Raw genomic sequence first — 7,625 nt, forward strand, 5'->3', positions numbered from 1 at the left:
TTTATGATGCTCATTTTGCACATGTCCATGGGGACAATTGGAAGTAAAATGTAAAACACTTGAAGAAGTCATACATGTCTCATTGGATGCATGATAGGAATGGTTAGGGACGGAAGATACTTGATTTGCTGAGTTTTGGTTGATTAAGAATTGATCAAACATTTGAGATAAGGACTTCATCTCAGCGGCTATTTCATTGGAATGGTCGACTTGATGTAAGCCAACACTCTTCCTTCCACTTGAATTCCTACCATTCTTGGAAGATAAAGTTCGATGCAAGGAATTTTCACTCATGCTTTCATAAAGACGCCACACGTCATCCTCATGCCTATCAATGTAAGAGCCACCCATGGAAGCATCAACCATGCCCTTGTAATTGTCCGATACGCTCTCAAAGAAATATTGAACTAATTGCCATTTGGGCATGTCATGATGTGGACACTTCCTAAGCAATTCATTGAATCTTTCCCATGCCTCATGGAATGTTCCCCCATCCCTGTGTGAAAACTCTCGAATTGAGGTTCTTATGGTATTGGTCTTAGAAACCGGATAGTACTTCTTCAAGAATTCTTGTTGCATTTCTGCCCAAGAAGTTATTGAAAAAGGCCTAAGATTGTTAGACCAACATTTTGCATTGTCTTTAAGGGTGAATGGAAAAAGTTTAAGCCTTAAGAACTCTTCCGGCATGTCCATGTATCTCACGGTGGAACATACTTCAAGAAACTCATCCAAATGCTTGTAAGGTTCTTCACTTGGAAGTCCATGATACTTAGGAAGCATTTGAATTGTTTATGGTTTGATCTCATAGTGTTGTGCTCTAAATGGTGGAAATTGAATGCATGTGGGTGCATTGTATTCATTAGGCACATAGTGATCTCTTAAAGCAAGGGAAGAATTAGCAATTGGAGGTGCAACATAGACATGTAAACAAACTAGAGAATTAATAGAAAGAATTAATCCATATGAATCATGTAAGAAATAATTCCTAATTTAATCACACATAGACATGTAAACAAACTAGAGAATTAATACGAAGAATTAAACCATAGAAATCATAGAAATATACCAAGATTCATTAAATTCACAAGGTTAGAACACTAATCACAACAATATATATAAATCCCCAAAAATAGAAATACAAGGGTTTAGATTACATAAGACCTAGGGCTCATCCAAGCCCTAAGTGTAGATCTAGCCAATCATGGAGGAGGTAGATGTGGTCATGAAATCAAGCTCCAAATATGGCTCATTCTTCCTCTTCTTTTTCTTCTTCTTTGAAGCTCTAGAGATGGAGAGAGAGAGTGGTTTAGAGATGGATCTTGAGATGTGCCTCCACTTCCCTCTTTTCTTCTAACCCTAATCTCTAACTTGTTTATAGAGAAATAAAAATTACAATGTAAAAAATAAAAAGATAAAAAGCTTCTTTACAAAATGGGTCACTTCCCTTTATATAGAAGGTCCTTTTCTTAGTCACTGAGTTAGGAATATAGCTCCAAAAATATCTAATCCCGTACTATGTGGTAGGTGGACTTTTGGGCGCGCACGGGAATAAGACAACTCGCTGTCAGCAAAAGTTCGATCGATCAGAGAAAAAGTTCGATCGATCAGAGAAAAGTTCGATCGATCCAACTTTGATCCATCTCAGAAAAAACAATCAATCTTAGAAAAAGTTAGATCGATCTAACTTGGAAGATTTTCAGTATCAGCCTCTTTTTGCTCCAAATCAGCCTCTTTTTGCTCCGGATCATCACTGAGACTTAGTTTGACTCCAAAAAGGCCTTAAGAAACCATTTTTAGCCCATTTTAACATTATTGACCTGAAATAGACAAAAACACAAATAAGTACTAAAACGGGAAAATAAGATAGATAAAGGTTCTAGAACACTCAAGCTTAAGGGGTTTAAAAGTGTACTTTTTAGCGCTCATCACATCCCTAAACTTAAATATTGCTAGTCTCTAGCAATGAACTACAAAGTAAAGAAATGAAATGAATAACTAAACAGCTACAAACTAGAAAGCAATAAAATGATAACGCCACTTTCGTATGCAACAAGCCTTTTAAACCCCTAGGTTATCCCTAGTGGACGAGTGAAGTCTCGTGAGGGTTTCCAGAAATGATACCCACAAACATTAAGCTCATTCTTTCTAAAGAGGCACCAATATTGCAAACAAGCATTAGGAGAAAACTACCTAAAGTATGCAATGTTTCAACCCTTTCCAAGCAATCTCCCAAAATCTCAACATCAAGTAAGCAAATATGGTCCTCCACACATCAAGAAAATGATCATGGAAATTAAAACAACTCTAGAATCCTTTTTGAGTGGACCGGCATCTAATGTGTCGCTATCTAAGCCAACTAAGAATTAATTACATCCTTACCCTCAAACTAGCACACAAATCTAGTACCGATCATCAAGACAAAACGTGAACCTTTTATTAAAGCTTTATTGATCTAGGTGCGCTTATTCTTTTCACTCGATTTTTTTTTAATAGGATCAAAGATGGAAGCATGGTGCAATGTGTTGATCAATTAAGCTTTCTAGTGATCCATGAGGTCGAGCGTTAGGTCAATGACTCCCAAACCAGATGGCTTTAGGGCATTAGGCGTTCAAACACCCCTACGGACTTACAAGCTCCAAATCAACTAGGCTACAAATCAAGACAACTTCCATTTAATCATTTCCTACTTCTCACCTTTTGGGAGAAATCCTCACTTTTTTTTATTGCTTTTGCAACTTCTTCTTCTTCTTCCTTCCTTTTTTTTTTTTTTTTTTTTTTTTTTTTTGTAAGCAAGTTTAATTATTAACCTAGAGTTTGGGCCTTCCACCTTTTGGCGCGAGAAGTTCAGTGCTTGATGAGGCTAGAATCCCGGTTATTTAGTGAAAAGGGGTTGTTATCTACCTTTATCAATAATGAAATCTTTTAATGCACTACTAGCTCAATTGGGATATAACCAATTTAATAATCAACAAAGCATATACCCCACAAATGAATGCTAGTGTGCGCCTGTGCTAGTGTAGAATACTAGAGTGAATCTCAGAACAATCACAAAATTAAGATGATATGGACCACAAATGCAAGCAAGATATCAATCTTTCGAAAAATGTACTCCTAAATGGCATCCACAAGGCATACAAAGAGTATTGGACTCTCAAGTCAAGCAATTTTTAAATTCTAAGCAATATAGTCCTCAAAAGATCAAAATCATCGCTAACATGGATCTCAAATCTCAATCATGCATTTAAAGTTCAACTTTAAGTAGAATGCAACAAGACACCTTACCCCCAAACTTAAACCGCACATTGTCCTCAATGTGCAATAAGAACAATGGAAAAGATAGAAAGAGTATACCGTGGTGATGTAGACATGAAGCCCGATAGTGATCCAATTCGAAAGACGTCTCCCCCAAACTTGGAATCAACAACCTACTTGAATAACCATACTAGCAAACTCACATCAAATATCAAATGGGATAAGATAAGTAAATCAAGCATTCTAAGGCAATATATCACAAGATGAAAGAGAGATATGAGATTAAGCCCTAACTAAAGCATGAAAGTATACATGACTACTCATAAGGGCACAATGGTGAATCTTTTTATATTTTTCATTTAATGAAAGCAAGTATATACAAAAATGCAAGAAAAACAAAGAATAAAATGAATGAACAAAATATATATAAAAAAAAGGAGGTAAAATGCAATGAAAGAATATGTATAATGCAAGAAATGAAAAAAATTATGTACAATGCAAGTATATACAAAATTTTCTTACTTTTTATTTTTCATTTTTTTTTTATGACATAACAAGTATGTACACACACACAAAAATAAAACAAATAAACATGCAAGAAATGAAAATGTAAGGAAATAAGGGATGCAAAAATTTGTTTTATTTATTCATTTTTTTAAGAAAGTATGTATAATGAAACAAAATGCAAGAAAAATAAAGAAATAAAAATGAAAATGAACATGTATGATACAAGAGATAAATGACACAATGTGTCATGTGGGTGCTAAGTTTAACGTCTCTAACAAGACGAAATGCTACATTGAAAAATCGTATATATATTTTTTTTAGACAAAACAAATATGTACAAAACAAAAATAAAACGGCAAGTAAATAACAATGCAAGAAGAAAAAAAAAAAAATGCAAGGAAATAAAGAATGCAAAGAATAATAATTATTTATTTATTTATTTTAATTTTTTTTTTCGAAATTAAGAATTAAAAATTAAGAAAAATTAAAGTTAAAGAAAATATTTTTGGATTTTTTGGAAATAAGATAAAAGGAAATAAAATAAAATAAAATAAAAGAAAAGAAAAATATTTTTGGGATATTTTTTTTTTAAAAGTTTGAAATAAAAATAAATCTTGAAAATAAAAGTAAAAATGAAAAGGAAATAAAATAAAATAAAAATCTTTTTGGAATTTTCGAAAATAAAATAAAATAAACAAAAATATTTTTGTATTTTTAACAAATTTTAAAACTTTCTTTTTTTTATAAGAGAAAAGAGAGTAAATAAAATAAAAGAAATAACAAAAATGAAAAAAGATGAAAAATAAAATAAAATAAAAATAGAAAGAAGAAAAAGTCAAAAATTCAAAGGGGCAAAGTTGTGATCGATCTTGAATTGGATCGATCACACCATGATCGATCTATGCTCGCACGATGGGATAGAGAGTATGAAATTTGTAGTGCTTTGAAATTTTTTCTAAGAATGGAATCTCGATCGATCCAATAATGAAGTTAGATCGATCGAAGAACTTTAGATCGATCTAGGAATGTTTTCGATCGATCTGACAGAGAGCTAAAATATGCAGGTTGATGCAGGCTCAAAAATTTTCTGAGTGTTGAAACTACAGATCGATTGAACTTGATGTTTGGATCGATCGAAGGTGTTTAGATTGATGTAACTGAGAACTGAGATCTAAAGATTTTCTTGGATCGATGAGATAGAGAGTGACTTGGATGCAGGTTTGCTGCAGGTTTGAAGTTCGATCAATCGAACTCTCATTTGAGATCGATCGAACTTATGCAAAATGCTCAATTTTCAATATGAAAGTGCAGAAAACCCTATGCTAAGCCCCAATGATGGTAACAAGAATAGAGATTGAAAAATGGATAGAAGAATGTACACAATAAATAAATAAATAAATAAATAAATAAAAGAAATGGGAGAGGAATAGAGTTGAAAACTCTACGAATACTAGTGTTTAACGTCTCTAGCAAGACGTTGGGTCAACTCACTAATCAAAAGAATCAAAAACCGGATATGAAACATCCTTATTGACTGTCTTTTCATTTTTCTCATTTAATGTCCCACTTACGACAATGAAATCATCCTCCAAAAGAATGACTTGACAAGAAATGAAAGAGATGATATTGTTCCTTTCATCCACGGTCTTGAAAATAAAATCAATCATGGTTAGCCTTGCCTCATTTTTGTGCTCTTGAAGTGTATTCAAAGAATCACTTCCTATGTGAATTGGCAAGTCAATGTCTTTCAAAGACTCATTTGGAATATCAGGGAACACTTTCTCTTCATCCTTTTTCTCGTCCTCAAAAATCACCATCTCACCACCTTCCAAATTAGCTAAGGAGTCCATTAGAGATTTTATTTCATTTTTAGAGCTTTCAAGGTCAACACCACAATTTTTATACATTTCAAAAAGGCATGTCTCAAGAGGGTCATTGGAGATAATAGAAGGAAGGCCCTCTTCTACGAGTTCCTCCTCCTTCTCTCCTACCTCAAGTGTGGTCAACATCTCCTCACTCTCTAAAGTAGCAATGTCCAAGATAAAATCATAATCAAAACAAGGAAAGTCTTCATTAATCATGTTAGGCATTATACAAGATAGAGTGCTAGGCATTAGCTTACTTGTTACTTCTTTCTTACTCTCCTCTTGACGAGAAAGGGCACTTGCAATTTGCTCAACTTGAGCTTCTAAATTGGCTAAAGTTTGAGAATGAGAATTAATAAGTGGAGCTTGTGAAATATTTACGTCAAGTAAAGCTAACACTTTTTCTTCAAATCCGGGTGAGTACCTAGAAGGTGGTGGATTTGGTTCTTCATACAATTGTGGTGGAGGGCAATAGTTATAAGAATGATTAAATGAGTGATCAAGTCCATAATAAGATGATGTATGAAATGAATTGGACTCAATCTCATAAGGATTAAAATATGATGGAGGAGCATAAGGTGAAGGGATATAATTTCCCCCCAAACTTGGATCAAACAATTCCTCCATTCACAATTAAAACCTAAATGCAACAAATAATGGCCTCAACAAGGGCCTATGCTTGGACTTAAAATAAAGCAATGAAATAAGCCTCAACAAGGGCTATCACAAGCATGCAAAGAAGTGCAACAATTAAACTACGAGATTTCCAAGAATTGCTCACAACGGCCCTTAAGCAACTTCAAACTCCAATGCTAGCTTTAAGCTCCAATGATTGCTTTAAAATCTAATGTGTGCTTTCCTTGTAGTTAAGTACCTAATTGAACAAATAATATCAAGAGTAAAAAAATAATATACAATGGAAAATAAAATAAAAATAGAACCAATCTAATGAACACTATTGTCTAGTTTATTTCCAACAAGACCATTAATCCCCGACAACGGCACCAAAATTTGACGAGGCCGCTTGTTATATGCCAAAATAATGTAGTGAATGTGCGGTTCAAGAAAAGCCTTTTGGGTCAAGTTTAAATTTATAAAAACCACTACCAACACTACTACTAAAGTAGCAAGAGTGAGTAGGGATCGTCCCAAGGGATTATACGTGTTGGAATTTAACCTTGACTCTAATGTATCACAAGATTGCAAAGAGAGAGATTGGTTTGATTAAACTAAGGTGCAATGAAATTAAAATGCAAGTAAAGTAAACTAGTTAGAGATAGGGATTTAAGAGATATGAAGAGAGGTCTTAGGGTGTTGGAATCACCACTAAGCTCATGTAATTAACCACTTGCTTTCCATTAATGGGGAATACATTGTTGTGAACAAAATGCGACTACCAATTGCAATATTAAGCATGGACCATCTAATTTATGTATGAATTGTCTACCTAAACTAAGTGTAGCACAACCCATCAATTTTAAGCATGACCCATCTAAGTAGCAACAATTGTAGCACACATCAATCTAGAGAATCATGGAATTTGCAATAATAAGCCATGGAATATCTAAGCAAGCATAGATTGTCTACCTACCTACAAGCATGAATTAAATTGTAGAACAACCCATCAAACATAAGTATAAACCATCAAATTAATTGACAAACCCATTCAATGAAAAATCATGCTTAGCCATCACTAAATCCTTAATTAATCACACATAGACATGCAACTAACATAGAGAATCTAGTATAGAGATTAATTCCCAAATAATCACACATAAGACAACATGTAATCAAATAGAGAATCAATAGAAAGAATTAATCCATATGAATCATGTAAGAAATAATTCCTAATTTAATCACACATAGACATGTAAACAAACTAGAGAATTAATAGGAAGAATTAAATCATAGAAATCATAGAAATATACCAAGATTCATTAAATTCACAAGGCTAGAACACTAATCACAACAATATATATAAATCCCTAAAAATAGAAATAC

The 7,625-nt window shown here is 33.4% G+C and overlaps 1 pseudogene; it reads left to right on the forward strand.

Moving 5' to 3' along the window:
* Positions 1-424: 424 nt before the first annotated feature.
* Positions 425-523, forward strand: LOC132297877 (small nucleolar RNA R71; annotated as a pseudogene).
* Positions 524-7,625: the final 7,102 nt, after the last annotated feature.

The sequence above is a fragment of the Cornus florida genome, unplaced genomic scaffold, assembly GCF_030987335.1.
Source record: "Cornus florida cultivar Cherokee Brave unplaced genomic scaffold, ASM3098733v1 CherokeeBrave_3.0.0_Hap2_Chr02, whole genome shotgun sequence".
In the NCBI taxonomy this organism is placed as follows: domain Eukaryota; kingdom Viridiplantae; phylum Streptophyta; class Magnoliopsida; order Cornales; family Cornaceae; genus Cornus; species Cornus florida.